We start from the raw sequence: 12788 nt of genomic DNA, 5'->3' as shown, positions 1-12788 counted from the left end.
ACGAGAGTATAATTTCATTTATCTTAACAATTTAATTGAGGATTTCATGTGTTTAATTAAGAATATTGTTAAGAAATGTCTAGGCAAGTTCCCATAATTTTTATGAATTTATTGAAGAATTTTTGAGTTGAAGAAAACAGATCAGGGACAGCCGAGACGTCTCCGGGTTGTCTCAGAGACGTCTCTGGCACAAACAGGAAGAACTGGCACGTCTGGAGACGTCCCCGGTACCTGCGGAGTCGTCCCCGCAAGTAAAAAGCAGACCAGCGGAGTCGTCCCCTAGATAGCGGAGACGGCTCTCTCAGGGTTTTCCAGAGAATGATTTTTTCGGAGATAAGGCAGCGGAGACGTCCCCTGAAAAAGTGGAGACGTCCCCGTAAAGCGCGGAGACGTCCCCGGAGCGCGGAGTCATCCCCGAAGCAGCGGAGTCATCCCCATGCAAAAAGCGCAAACAAGCGGAGACGTCCCCGTAAAGCGCGGAGACGTCCCCGGAACGCGGAGTCATCCCTGAAGCAGCGGAGTCATCCCCATGCAAAAAGCGCAAACAAGCGGAGACGTCCCCGTAAAGCGCGGAGACGTCCCCGGAGCGCCTGGGACGCGACTGACAACTTTTTCAGGTTTGATTTGAATTTCAAACGTCTCTTTTTTTTGTGTCTAACGGCTATATTTGCTTTTTGGGCTATAAAAGGGACCTCTTAAGTGCTTCTCAATATCTTCTCACCAACCCAACACAAGATCATTCAAGAGAGAAGAAAGAAAAAGAGGTTCAAGGGAGTTAGTGCATTCAAGTGAAGAAATCAAGTGCCTTCAAGCTTCTCAAGTGATTTTCAAGCTCAACTACTCTCTTCCCTTCGGGATACAAAGCTCACATTCAAGCCAACGCGATCCACATCGGAAGAACCATCATCTCCCACGCTTCCAACGGCTAAAAGGGTTCTTCCGGGTTCTATTTGTTTATCTTGTTATATTTGCTTGTTTAAGAAGCTTTGATTTATTTTAAACCTTTGTTTTAATATCTTGTAACTTGATTCAATCAAGGGATTGAATCAAGGGGTTAAGGTTTGTTGGTGAGCCAAAGGAAAAACCAACGGTGAGAGGTTGGTTGGTGAGCCGAGGGTAAAACCAACGTGTAAGGGTTCGATTGTGATCCCGGAAAAACAATCGGGGTGGTTCTAGTCGGTGAGCCAGGAAAAACCGACCGAGTTCGTTGTAAGCTCGTAAAACAACAAGTTGGGTTGTGAGCTTGTAAAACAACCGGCTGTAATCTGTAGGATTATAGTGAAATTCCCAAGAGGTCTTGGGGAGTGGATGTAGGTGCTGGGGTGCACCGAACCACTATATGTTTGTTGAGTTTGTAATGCTCCTTGTTATTATCTAACTAACACACTTACTTACTTAGATAAATTGCTTGCTTAACTGTTATCCGCGCATCCTTTAGTTGCAAGCATATTTAATCAAGTCACATTCTTTACATCAAACTGTTGCTAAGTTTTAGCTTACACTGTGCATCTGAACAACTTAGCATAATTAATCAAAAACTTTTAGAAGTAGGTTAAAAGTTTTAAAAGACCCAATTCACCCCCCCCTCTTGGCTTGTATCTACTGGGCAACAAGTAGTATCAGAGCAGGTGCTCAAATATTATTTGTAGTCTTAACCGACTAGAGCCAAAGATCATGACAACTCAAATAGATAGTTTTCTAGGAGAAGGACAATCAATTGATACACCACCACTATTTAATGGCATAAACTATACACATTGGAAAATACGCATGCGCATCTTTATTCAATCACAAAACTATTATTTATGGAAAATCATAATAAATGATCTTCACACACTCTCTCAAACTTTTAATGAAAAGGACTTAGCACAATTGAATGCTGATGCCATGAACCTTTTATATTGTGCATTAGATAGGAATGAGTTTAATTGCATATCTTCTTGCATGACTGCTAAAGAAATATGGAATATGCTTGAAGACAAATATGAATGCACTAACAAATCTGAAACATCATGTGTAGAAGGAGAGCAGTATCATATTGAAAATCCATGCTTGGTGGCACAAGAGGTACATGCTGAAACTGAAAGCAATTTTACATTTGATGAACTCCATGATGCCTTTTCTGATTTGTATTTAGAATATAAGAAACTTATTTGTAAGAACAAGAACTTGAAGAATGAAAATCAAATTCTAATAGATGAAAAACTGAAACTAACTAGTAAAACTGAAATCTTAATGAAAGAGAATCAAGAACTAAATCAAAGAGATCAATCTCTCACTAAAAGTCATGATAAACTTAAGAAAAACAATGAATTACTTTCAGAAGATAACAGAAGATTAACTAAAGAAGTTGACAAATTAAAATCTATTGTTGAAAAATTTACCCTCAGCTCTGAAAAATTGAACCTAATGATAAATAATCAAAGAGCTGAATTTGATAAAGCTACGTTAGGATATCAACCTTGGTACACCCAAAAATCTTTTAAGAATATGTTTGTTAAAACAGTTTTTAATTATTCTAAAACAGATTCTTATAATACTGATAAACAAAAACTAAGTAAAATCTCTTCTGTTGTTCCTAAATCTATACATTACAAATTTGATGAACCTAAAAGGGAAAAACAGAAAACTGAAAGTTTTTCTACTACTCATGTTCGATCTAAGTTTGTTAAATTCAACAAGAGGATACAGAAATACATCCCTTGTAATCCTAAAATCTGTAAATTCATGGACAAAATAGCTATTAAGAAAATATGGGTTACAAAAGGAACAATTATAGCTAACCTACAAGGACCCAAAAGAGCTTGGGTTCCTAAGTTGAAAATATGATTATTCTTCAGCAAATATGTCTAGCTATCCAAGGTTCTAATAAAAGATGTTATCTAAACAATGGATGCTCTAGACATGTGCTAAGGAATTGAATTTAAAATGTAATTAAGAAGAATGAGTTAAATGAAAGAAATAATGATATAAGTTATTATTGCATCCTCTCATATTGAAATTACTTTAGTATTTGATTAAAATATGAATTGCATGTATTGATCAATTTTATGATATAGAGAATACTTTTGGAAATATAATCAAATCACTTCATTTTATAGTATACTTTACTCACTATTGGATAAGTTGCAAAATGATTAATTTATTAAGAATAATTCTATGAATTCTCTATATGCTTGATTGAGAGTTTTTATCCATGGCATTATTGTTTATTGATCATAGATATGATAATGTGTACTTGGTATGCTTTTGAATATATGCACTATGAATACCAAGATTCAAGAAACCATCTTTAGCATACAAAATCAACTCATGCTAGTATGTACTTAATCTCAAAAGATCTTGCCATTGGCTTACTTAAATTATCTTCTTAAAGGTCAAAGTTTTGCTATGCATGCTAACTAAGGAAACAAACAAAAATCATTTCTAAATCTAAAGATGTTGTTTCCATCTCTAAGTTTTTCAAAAGCTTGCATTGGATTTGTTCTTGGCAAATAAAACTGAAGTATTTTTCTGTATTTACTAAATCTTGTAAAAGTGTTTCAAATGAAAAAGATTTCCAAACTGTGAAGATAAAGAGTATCATGGCACAATGTCGAAAATCAAAATCCTGATAAAGGTTATACAGAAAATAATATTAAATTCGATTATTTCAGCACCAAGGACACCTTAAATAAAATAGGATTAATAGAATTCTTGAAGAAATGAAAAAAGACAATTGTGTATGATAGTCATCTACTTAAATGATTTTTGAAAGCTATCATCACTGCGTGTCATACATATGATTTCTACTAGATCCATTTTTGATGAAAACTCCTTTTGATCTTCTGAAAAATGGAAAATGAACCATTGCATATCTTTCATAGTTTTCAGTCGTTCATACTATGCTTGATATGTTCTTATGAAAATAATGCCATCCTTGGATATCACTCATCAAGCAATGCATATAGAATATTCAATGAAAAGATTTTAGTTGCAGAAATATCAATTCATCTTACTCTTTATGAGACTAATAATCTTTCATGAAGACACTAAAATCAGATTATTTGACATGTTTATGATTAATCTTTTTGCATACATTTAATAATCTGAAACTAAAACACTTAAGAATGTATAAGATTATAATTGGTTAAGTTAAACTAAATCATTTTTTTTAATCTGAAATCTTGCCGATGAAATTTGAAAATTTATTAGAACCAAATTGAGTTTTTCAGAAATGCACTTAATGAAGAAAAATTGATGACTATTAAAAGACTAAATCAAGAAAAGATGAAATAGATCTTGATAAGATTCTTACATGATTAGAAGTAAAGATCACCATCATCATTTGCTTACTTTATGAGCTTTATATTCTGTCAAATGAATGTGTAGAATGCACTCCTATGTGGTTATTTCATTAAAAAGGACATCTAAGTAAAATAACCCCCTTATTTACAAATACATATTACATATCTGATAAAACATTACGTGATTTGGAACAAGCATCAAAAGCATGATATAAAAGCTTAAGTAACCTTTTTGATAGAGAATGATAGTGATAAATCTATGCATCAAAAAGAAGAATTTGTGATATCTTATTTGCTCAAAGTATGCAGTAATGACATCATTTTTGGTTCTACTAATGAAGAGATATATTGCAAGGTGAGTTTGAAATATGATGAATGAACATCTTCTCTCAAACTCCAAATTAAGACAAACAGGAAAGGGGATCTTCATTGACCAACGTTAGTCCACAAGATAACTCTTATAGAAGATTGGCATGAAGAAGGTATATCTATGACCCCATCTTGTAGAAATTGAAAAGGATGAGCAAAGTAGATTTATTGTTTAAAGCTGTATTGAAGCATGATAGAATAATTATTTTATCATACAGCTAGTAGACTAGATTGTATGCTCATTATGTGACCTTGTGCAAGACTCAATCTAACGTTAATGAATCATATTTCATTGATAACAAATAAATCATAATCTAAATTTTGATAGAAACAAACGTTTAAGATAAGTTGATTAAAACTTAGCTAACATATCCTATTGATAATTATCTTAAGAAAATAGAATCTACACTAAACTAAGTTGACCTTGATAAATCTTTCTATTGCCTCACATGCTTGTCCTTGAACTATCTTGGATCTATCTCTTTAGTTCAAGTGATATGTGCTTGCTTATATTTAGGCAATCTCTTGAGTAAAGTGACTCAACATACAACTATTGTCATATCTTATATTGAGTCATCTAATTAAAAAAATATATATGTTGGATGAATGCTTTGTATTTTAACGAAACTAATGACCTTCCTTCAAGAAAGAAAAATGAGAGATTTCAACTTGAAGGATATCTTCATGTAAGATACACTAAAACATTCACATGCAAACAAGAGAGAAAACCTTCTTCAGCCAAAAGTTCACACATAAGAAATCTAGTTTGGCTTGAAGAATATATAATGAATAAGTAATTCTTGATATCTCTCTCACAAATTAGCTGAGCAAAGTCAATAACTTTAAATCTTATTATGACATGATTAAAATCATTAATTGTTAATCTTTTGATATCATGTCCATATATGTATTGATTGACTTATACTTTTAGAAATTGTTTCATGGTTTGCCCAAACTAAAATATATCTTTGCCTATGTAATAACCATGAAATACACAAGTTTATGCTTAAAATTTTGATTTAAAATAACTTGTGAGAAATTGTGAATCCTTGAGCACAATAAAAATGTTGTTTGCATGATATACATCTATATGATACATAAGATTATTTCTTTATTCCGCTCTTTCATGTAAATTACTTGAGAATAACAAAAAGAGAGAGAGATAAAGAAAAGGAAGTGGACATTATTCAAGAGGTGAAAAATCTAAGCAAGGCAAGTACTCCAATCTTAAGGAAAAGTAAAACAAGCATAATATATTCGACACATATGGAAGGGATAAAATCCATAATTGATTACACTCAAACAGGGAGAGTTTGAAGTAAACATCTTAACCTTTCTATATTGCTCATCATAGGGATGGTGCCAATGGGGAGGCTAGTGGTAGTACCCGGCACTATTTGACCCAACTATTCGGTGTAGGGCATATTAGGGACGGCACAAGAGGGAGGCTAGTGGTAGTACCTCGTGCCCCTTCCCAACTCCACCGGATAGGGAGCAAATAGAGTATAGAGCACAAGAAAGTAAAAATGAAAGACAAAGTTAATGAAAGTATATAAGAAGAATCAAGTCAAATTTTTAATCACTTGAAAACACACTTTAAGGATGAAATCATTGCAAGATTATATTTAATAGGGGGAGTTTATTTGAAAAGAATTGAGTTTGATTCTTGACATGCTTGTTCTTAATATTTTAATACATGACTTAACACATAATATATTTTGCATGTGACATAATGTCTTGAATTATGGGTTCTCAATATTTTGTAATGCTTCATACTTGGACAATTTGATTGAATGTTTGAAATGATACATAACATCTTTTGTTTGGTTCTATTGGGAAGAAATTTCAGATTTGTCATTAACAATCATCCCTAAAATCTGAAAATTGAATAAAATTGTAGAAAAGGATATCTCTATTTAGGAAAAATGAATTGATTCTGTTTTTATCCATCAACTTGCCTAAATTTGGTATATAATGTTCTAAGTTGTACCAAAACTCAACATTAAATACAAAGAATCTGAATATGCTCTTATATGTTTGAAATATGAGTTTTCAATCATAATGGTTTAAGATGAGCTACAATGAGGAAGATACATATCTCAAATTATGACTTTGAAAGCTTCTATTGAAAATCTTTATAAAATTCAGAATCTGATTTTGTATAAAAGCTTAAACTTAATATGATTTCTAAATAAAGTCTTAATTTAAGAAAAACAGAATTAATTTTGATGCCTTGGTTGATTGCTCCGATACGCATCCGAAACATATCATTTCTTATCTTCAAAGTATACTAATATTGGTCTAAATGATGTGTCTTTCAATGATCTTGATTGCAAGCAAAGATTTTTAAATATATGACTTTATTTTGATATTAAAAAATATTTATTGTGCTTCATGTATACATTGCTGAAAAACTATGATTAAGAAATTGAGTTCTATAAATATATGAATATTTCAATGATCATCTATATGTTCTTCTCTCCTATATTATTAAAGACTTCCATCAATAGAGTGAATGATCTTAAGGCTAGAAATATTTCAGCTCACTCAAATGATTCTAAAAGAAAGAAAATGTAAATGCTTTTGAAAGAAACTGAGCTTCAAATGAATCATTTTCTGATTAATATTTCTATACATTTTCTCTAAGATTAGGAGAAAGCATAACTTGTTCTTAAAGGATTAGAAAGAGTGATTTCTATAAATTTTGAATAATTCTAGATCACTCTACATTCTCGATAACATAGAATTTCAGTTTTATTCACATTTATCATTAAAATCTGAAATTCAACCAAAGGAAAGAATGATTAAAGAGGAATGCATCTTTTGAGGGGGAGCTTTAGATATCTTATCCTAAAGTTACTTTAATTTGATGCATACCTTGATTTTCATGGATTGATTTTGATGAACCTCCTTATATTGCAATACTTGCTTTAATCATAAGTTTATACCTTGAGATGAGTTCTATAGAGGTTGTCTTATCTCAAACCTTGAGTCTTATGAAAATAAGCTGATAATTATAGAAAATATATTTTTGAGATTGACAATTTTATTGAACATTATCTTCAAATTCTAAACTCTTAAATGGAATGATCAATTAAGGGGGAGAAAGAAAATTTCAGAAGGAGAGATCTTATGGAACTTAATCGCATAAATCTATAACTAAAGGAGAGGGAAAGAATACTAAAAGAAAAGTGATCCTAATACTCTCCAATATGTATCATCTGAAATTTAAATCTGAAAATCTTTATGATACACCTTGAGGCTTGTTATTTGGTTAGTATATCTTATGCATCACTCATGAACCAAATTGCAATTCAAATAGTTGATCTTAAGAGCCTCTAACTTAATGAAAAAAGAGGGAGAATAATATGTTGAATTTTCTTGAGTATCTCATAGAAAATCTATTTTGAAATTCACTAATGAGTCCTAATTGGGTTGATCTTTAGAACTTCAATTTTGTGCCAATTCATATTTTTCTTTAACAAATTGTGCTTATTTTCTAAAGAAATAAAAGAAAGTCTTTAAAAGAGCTCTAAGATGTATCAAAAATTGCATGAATTCATATTTTGGTATTTGTGCCCCAATGCTCTTATTATCATAAAAAGAACTTTGAAATAATGATCCAACATGATGATATGTCTTTCAAATATATAAGTTTTGATCCTTTACTCTGAAAATCAATTAAATTGCTCTCATGTTGATAAAATACTCAATAGATTGGGCAAAAGGTCTTAAATGAACAAGCTTTCATACTTATTGATGAGAGGTTAGATTTCCACTCATATTTTTTTTTTTTCTTGAATATCATTTGTGGTACTTCTTGAATTAACCTAAGGAAGATTCCACCTACACTTGATTAGAAAACTATCTGTGTTCTGCTCTGAAATTATCTTAATTGGCTCTGATCTATGCTCATTAATCTGATTCTAATATTATTGCCTTGAGTTATATGATTCATATCCTTGCAATAATTTGACATGCAAATCAGAGTACAATAAGAAATATTTGAGTATTCTTATCTTTGTGCTTAATGTTTCACTATCTTTTTGATGTTGTCAAAAAGGGGGAGAAATATTTAAGTATATGCTCATAATGCTTTGTGTTTTTGAATTGAATACAAATCAACTGAAATTAAAATGTGTTAAGCTGATTAAATCTAAAGCATTATCATGAAGTATGTTTTAAATATATATGTTTTCTACTTCATGCAACTTAGCTATGCATTAGTTCTAGAACACAATATATTTTATATTGCACATACTCAAATACTGTGTATATGTTTAAATCTTAAATTTTGCATATACTCAGTGTTTTGTCATCATCAAAAAGGGGGAGATTGTTGACCACCTAATGGATTTTGATGAATACAAAACACGAGAGTATAATTTCATTTATCTTAACAATTTAATTGAGGATTTCATGTGTTTAATTAAGAATATTGTTAAGAAATGTCTAGGCAAGTTCTCATAATTTTTATGAATTTATTGAAGAATTTTTGAGTTGAAGAAAACAGATCAGGGACAGCCGAGACGTCTCCGGGTTGTCTCAGAGACGTCTCTGGCACAAACAGGAAGAACTGGCACGTCTGGAGACGTCCCCGGTACCTGCGGAGTCGTCCCCGCAAGTAAAAAGCAGACCAGCGGAGTCGTCCCCTAGATAGCGGAGACGGCTCTCTCAGGGTTTTCCAGAGAATGATTTTTTCGGAGATAAGGCAGCGGAGACGTCCCCTGAAAAAGTGGAGACGTCCCCGTAAAGCGCGGAGACGTCCCCGGAGCGCGGAGTCATCCCCGAAGCAGCGGAGTCATCCCCATGCAAAAAGCGCAAACAAGCGGAGACGTCCCCGTAAAGCGCGGAGACGTCCCCGGAACGCGGAGTCATCCCTGAAGCAGCGGAGTCATCCCCATGCAAAAAGCGCAAACAAGCGGAGACGTCCCCATAAAGCACGGAGACGTCCCCGGAGCGCCTGGGACGCGACTGACAACTTTTTCAGGTTTGATTTGAATTTCAAACGTCTCTTTTTTTGTGTCTAACGGCTATATTTGCTTTTCGGGCTATAAAAGGGACCTCTTAAGTGCTTCTCAATATCTTCTCACCAACCCAACACAAGATCATTCAAGAGAGAAGAAAGAAAAAGAGGTTCAAGGGAGTTAGTGCATTCAAGTGAAGAAATCAAGTGCCTTCAAGCTTCTCAAGTGATTTTCAAGCTCAACTACTCTCTTCCCTTCGGGATACAAAGCTCACATTCAAGCCAACGCGATCCACATCGGAAGAACCATCATCTCCCACGCTTCCAACGGCTAAAAGGGTTCTTCCGGGTTCTATTTGTTTATCTTGTTATATTTGCTTGTTTAAGAAGCTTTGATTTATTTTAAACCTTTGTTTTAATATCTTGTAACTTGATTCAATCAAGGGATTGAATCAAGGGGTTAAGGTTTGTTGGTGAGCCAAAGGAAAAACCAACGGTGAGAGGTTGGTTGGTGAGCCGAGGGTAAAACCAACGTGTAAGGGTTCGATTGTGATCCCGGAAAAACAATCGGGGTGGTTCTAGTCGGTGAGCCAGGGAAAACCGACCGAGTTCGTTGTAAGCTCGTAAAACAACAAGTTGGGTTGTGAGCTTGTAAAACAACCGGCTGTAATCTGTAGGATTATAGTGAAATTCCCAAGAGGTCTTGGGGAGTGGATGTAGGTGCTGGGGTGCACCGAACCACTATATGTTTGTTGAGTTTGTAATGCTCCTTGTTATTATCTAACTAACACACTTACTTACTTAGATAAATTGCTTGCTTAACTGTTATCCGCGCATCCTTTAGTTGCAAGCATATTTAATCAAGTCACATTCTTTACATCAAACTGTTGCTAAGTTTTAGCTTACACTGTGCATCTGAACAACTTAGCATAATTAATCAAAAACTTTTAGAAGTAGGTTAAAAGTTTTAAAAGACCCAATTCACCCCCCCCCTCTTGGCTTGTATCTACTGGGCAACAAGATACCAGTTGTCAGGATCAAGCGCTACCATTACACCAAAACCGACCGGTGTTAGTGAAGGCGCAACTCTATTTCCTTAAACCCCACCAAAGGCAGCGCCACGAGTCGACTCCGACCAAGGCCTCGCCCAACCCCGGACTCCGACCTGGCCTCGCCATGGGTTCAGGGACCCCTCAGGTATAACCCACCTACTAACCAGGCCATCGCCGTTGGCAGGCGGCAGGACATGCTGACAGTGACCCTCCCTGTGCTGCTCAGGGACCCCGCAGGTATGGCCCGCACAGCGGCCGAGTATGTCCAACATTCCCCCCCCCCCAACGCGATGCCTGGGTTTCGAACTCGAGACCTCTGGCTCTGATACCAGTTGTCAGGATCAAGCGCTACCATTACACCAAAACCGACCGGTGTTAGTGAAGGCGCAACTCTATTTCCTTAAACCCCACCAAAGGCAGCGCCACGAGTCGACTCCGACCAAGGCCTCGCCCAACCCCGGACTCCGACCTGGCCTCGCCATGGGTTCAGGGACCCCTCAGGTATAACCCACCTACTAACCAGGCCATCGCCGTTGGCAGGCGGCAGGACATGCTGACAGTGACCCTCCCTGTGCTGCTCAGGGACCCCGCAGGTATGGCCCGCACAGCGGCCGAGTATGTCCAACATAGTCCAAGTGTGACTCGGATTGATCTGAAAATTGAACTAATTGGAGTTCACATGAATCAGATTAATCATGTGGAATTTTTTCGGATCCAAAATCTTTCAAATTGGTCTTCAATTTGGTTTAGAACGAATAATGGACCCAAGCCCATTTTAATTCAGCCCATTTGAATTAACCCATTTAAGAAAAGTCAATTTGAATTGGGAATTTACTTAGATGCCCTCCTGAATTAATTGACTCGTTTCCTGTGTTTCTTCTTCGGTCCACATAAGCCTGTGAACCACTTTTTCTGCTGAAACGTTCTCCCGTGAACCACGTTTTTTCCCTTCTTCCGAACACATAAATTGACCGCTTGATCTTCCTCATCCTGCAACCATTTGAAGATCCAAAGAGACGTGTCTCTTCGGTTTTCAAAACTCTTTAATGTAGTGCTGATTTAAATGAAATCAAACGGTTCAAAAATTTAATTAAATCATGAATCGTTTGGCATTTTCTCTTCCCTGGTTCAGCCTTTTCTTTGCCTATAAATAGGCTGGGGTTCTCTTCATTTGATAGCTAGAGATTTTATTTGGGGAGAGGGGAGATTCATGATCTTTTGAGTAGCCTGTAAAAGAGAGAAAAGGAAACGGGAAGAAAAAGGAAAAAAACAAGGGAAGAAAGAATTTTTGAAATTCTTTTCTTCCAGGGGTTTATTTGCAAAAGGGTTTTTGCACTATACAGACATCATCCTACCTTCCTGCATTTCTTGGCATGCGTGTGAAGTAGAGGGTCCGTACATCCGGGCCTCGCATAGCACCAGATCCACCAGTACCAGATCCGGCACCAGATCCAGTTCCAGATCCAGTTCCCGATCCAGTACCAGATCTAGCATCCGATCCAGTATCTGATCCAGCACTTGGCCCTGTACCAGATTCTGTTCTAGAGTACCTCGACCATCTTCCGCTGCGGGATCGAGGTATGGTAAACATAATATAGTTATGTTATTTATTTATACTTGTTATAAATAAATAGATAAAATTTTAAAACTGATTTTCTGACCTGGCATCCGTTTTTATCAGATTTTGCGGGATATTTTTCCTTCAATTGGTATCAGAGCCAGGTTGGCCGATGGAATTGGCCTATAATATCTAGAATTATGCATGATTTAATTTTAAATTTAGATTAGATCTAGATTTATTGGTAAAATATCAATCTTGTGCTGAATTATAAGGTTGTCCTGCTATAAGGTTAACCCCTTATAGTGAAAAAGTTGTCCTAGCACAAAATTGAGATTAATCTGTATCATAAAATAAATAGTTTATTTTTGTGAAATTATGCATAATTGATGTTTATGAAATTTTAGTTTTAAATTTATTATGACCACAAAGTTTAAATATAAATTGTTTATATTTGGAATAAATTGACACCTTGAATCCATGATCATAATACATTTAATAAAGAATTAAATGTTGAATTTAAAATTTAAAATTTGAATCTCAAATAAAGATTTAAA

The 12788-nt window shown here is 35.0% G+C and overlaps 1 long non-coding RNA gene across 1 annotated transcript; it reads left to right on the top strand.

Moving 5' to 3' along the window:
• The first annotated feature begins 2073 nt into the window (after positions 1–2073).
• LOC148700227 (uncharacterized) lies at positions 2074–10367 on the top strand. Its single transcript, XR_015972631.2, has 2 exons — positions 2074–4768; positions 9169–10367. It is a non-coding gene; the product is annotated as an uncharacterized LOC148700227 (long non-coding RNA).
• Positions 10368–12788: the final 2421 nt, after the last annotated feature.

Source organism: Phoenix dactylifera, chromosome 13, assembly GCF_051530095.1.
Source record: "Phoenix dactylifera cultivar Ajwa chromosome 13, Ajwa_hap1_PhDact_Kaust_v1.1, whole genome shotgun sequence".
Taxonomy (NCBI): domain Eukaryota; kingdom Viridiplantae; phylum Streptophyta; class Magnoliopsida; order Arecales; family Arecaceae; genus Phoenix; species Phoenix dactylifera.
The sequence above is the reverse complement of the archived record's forward strand: the minus strand, read 5'-3'. Positions and strand labels throughout refer to the sequence as shown.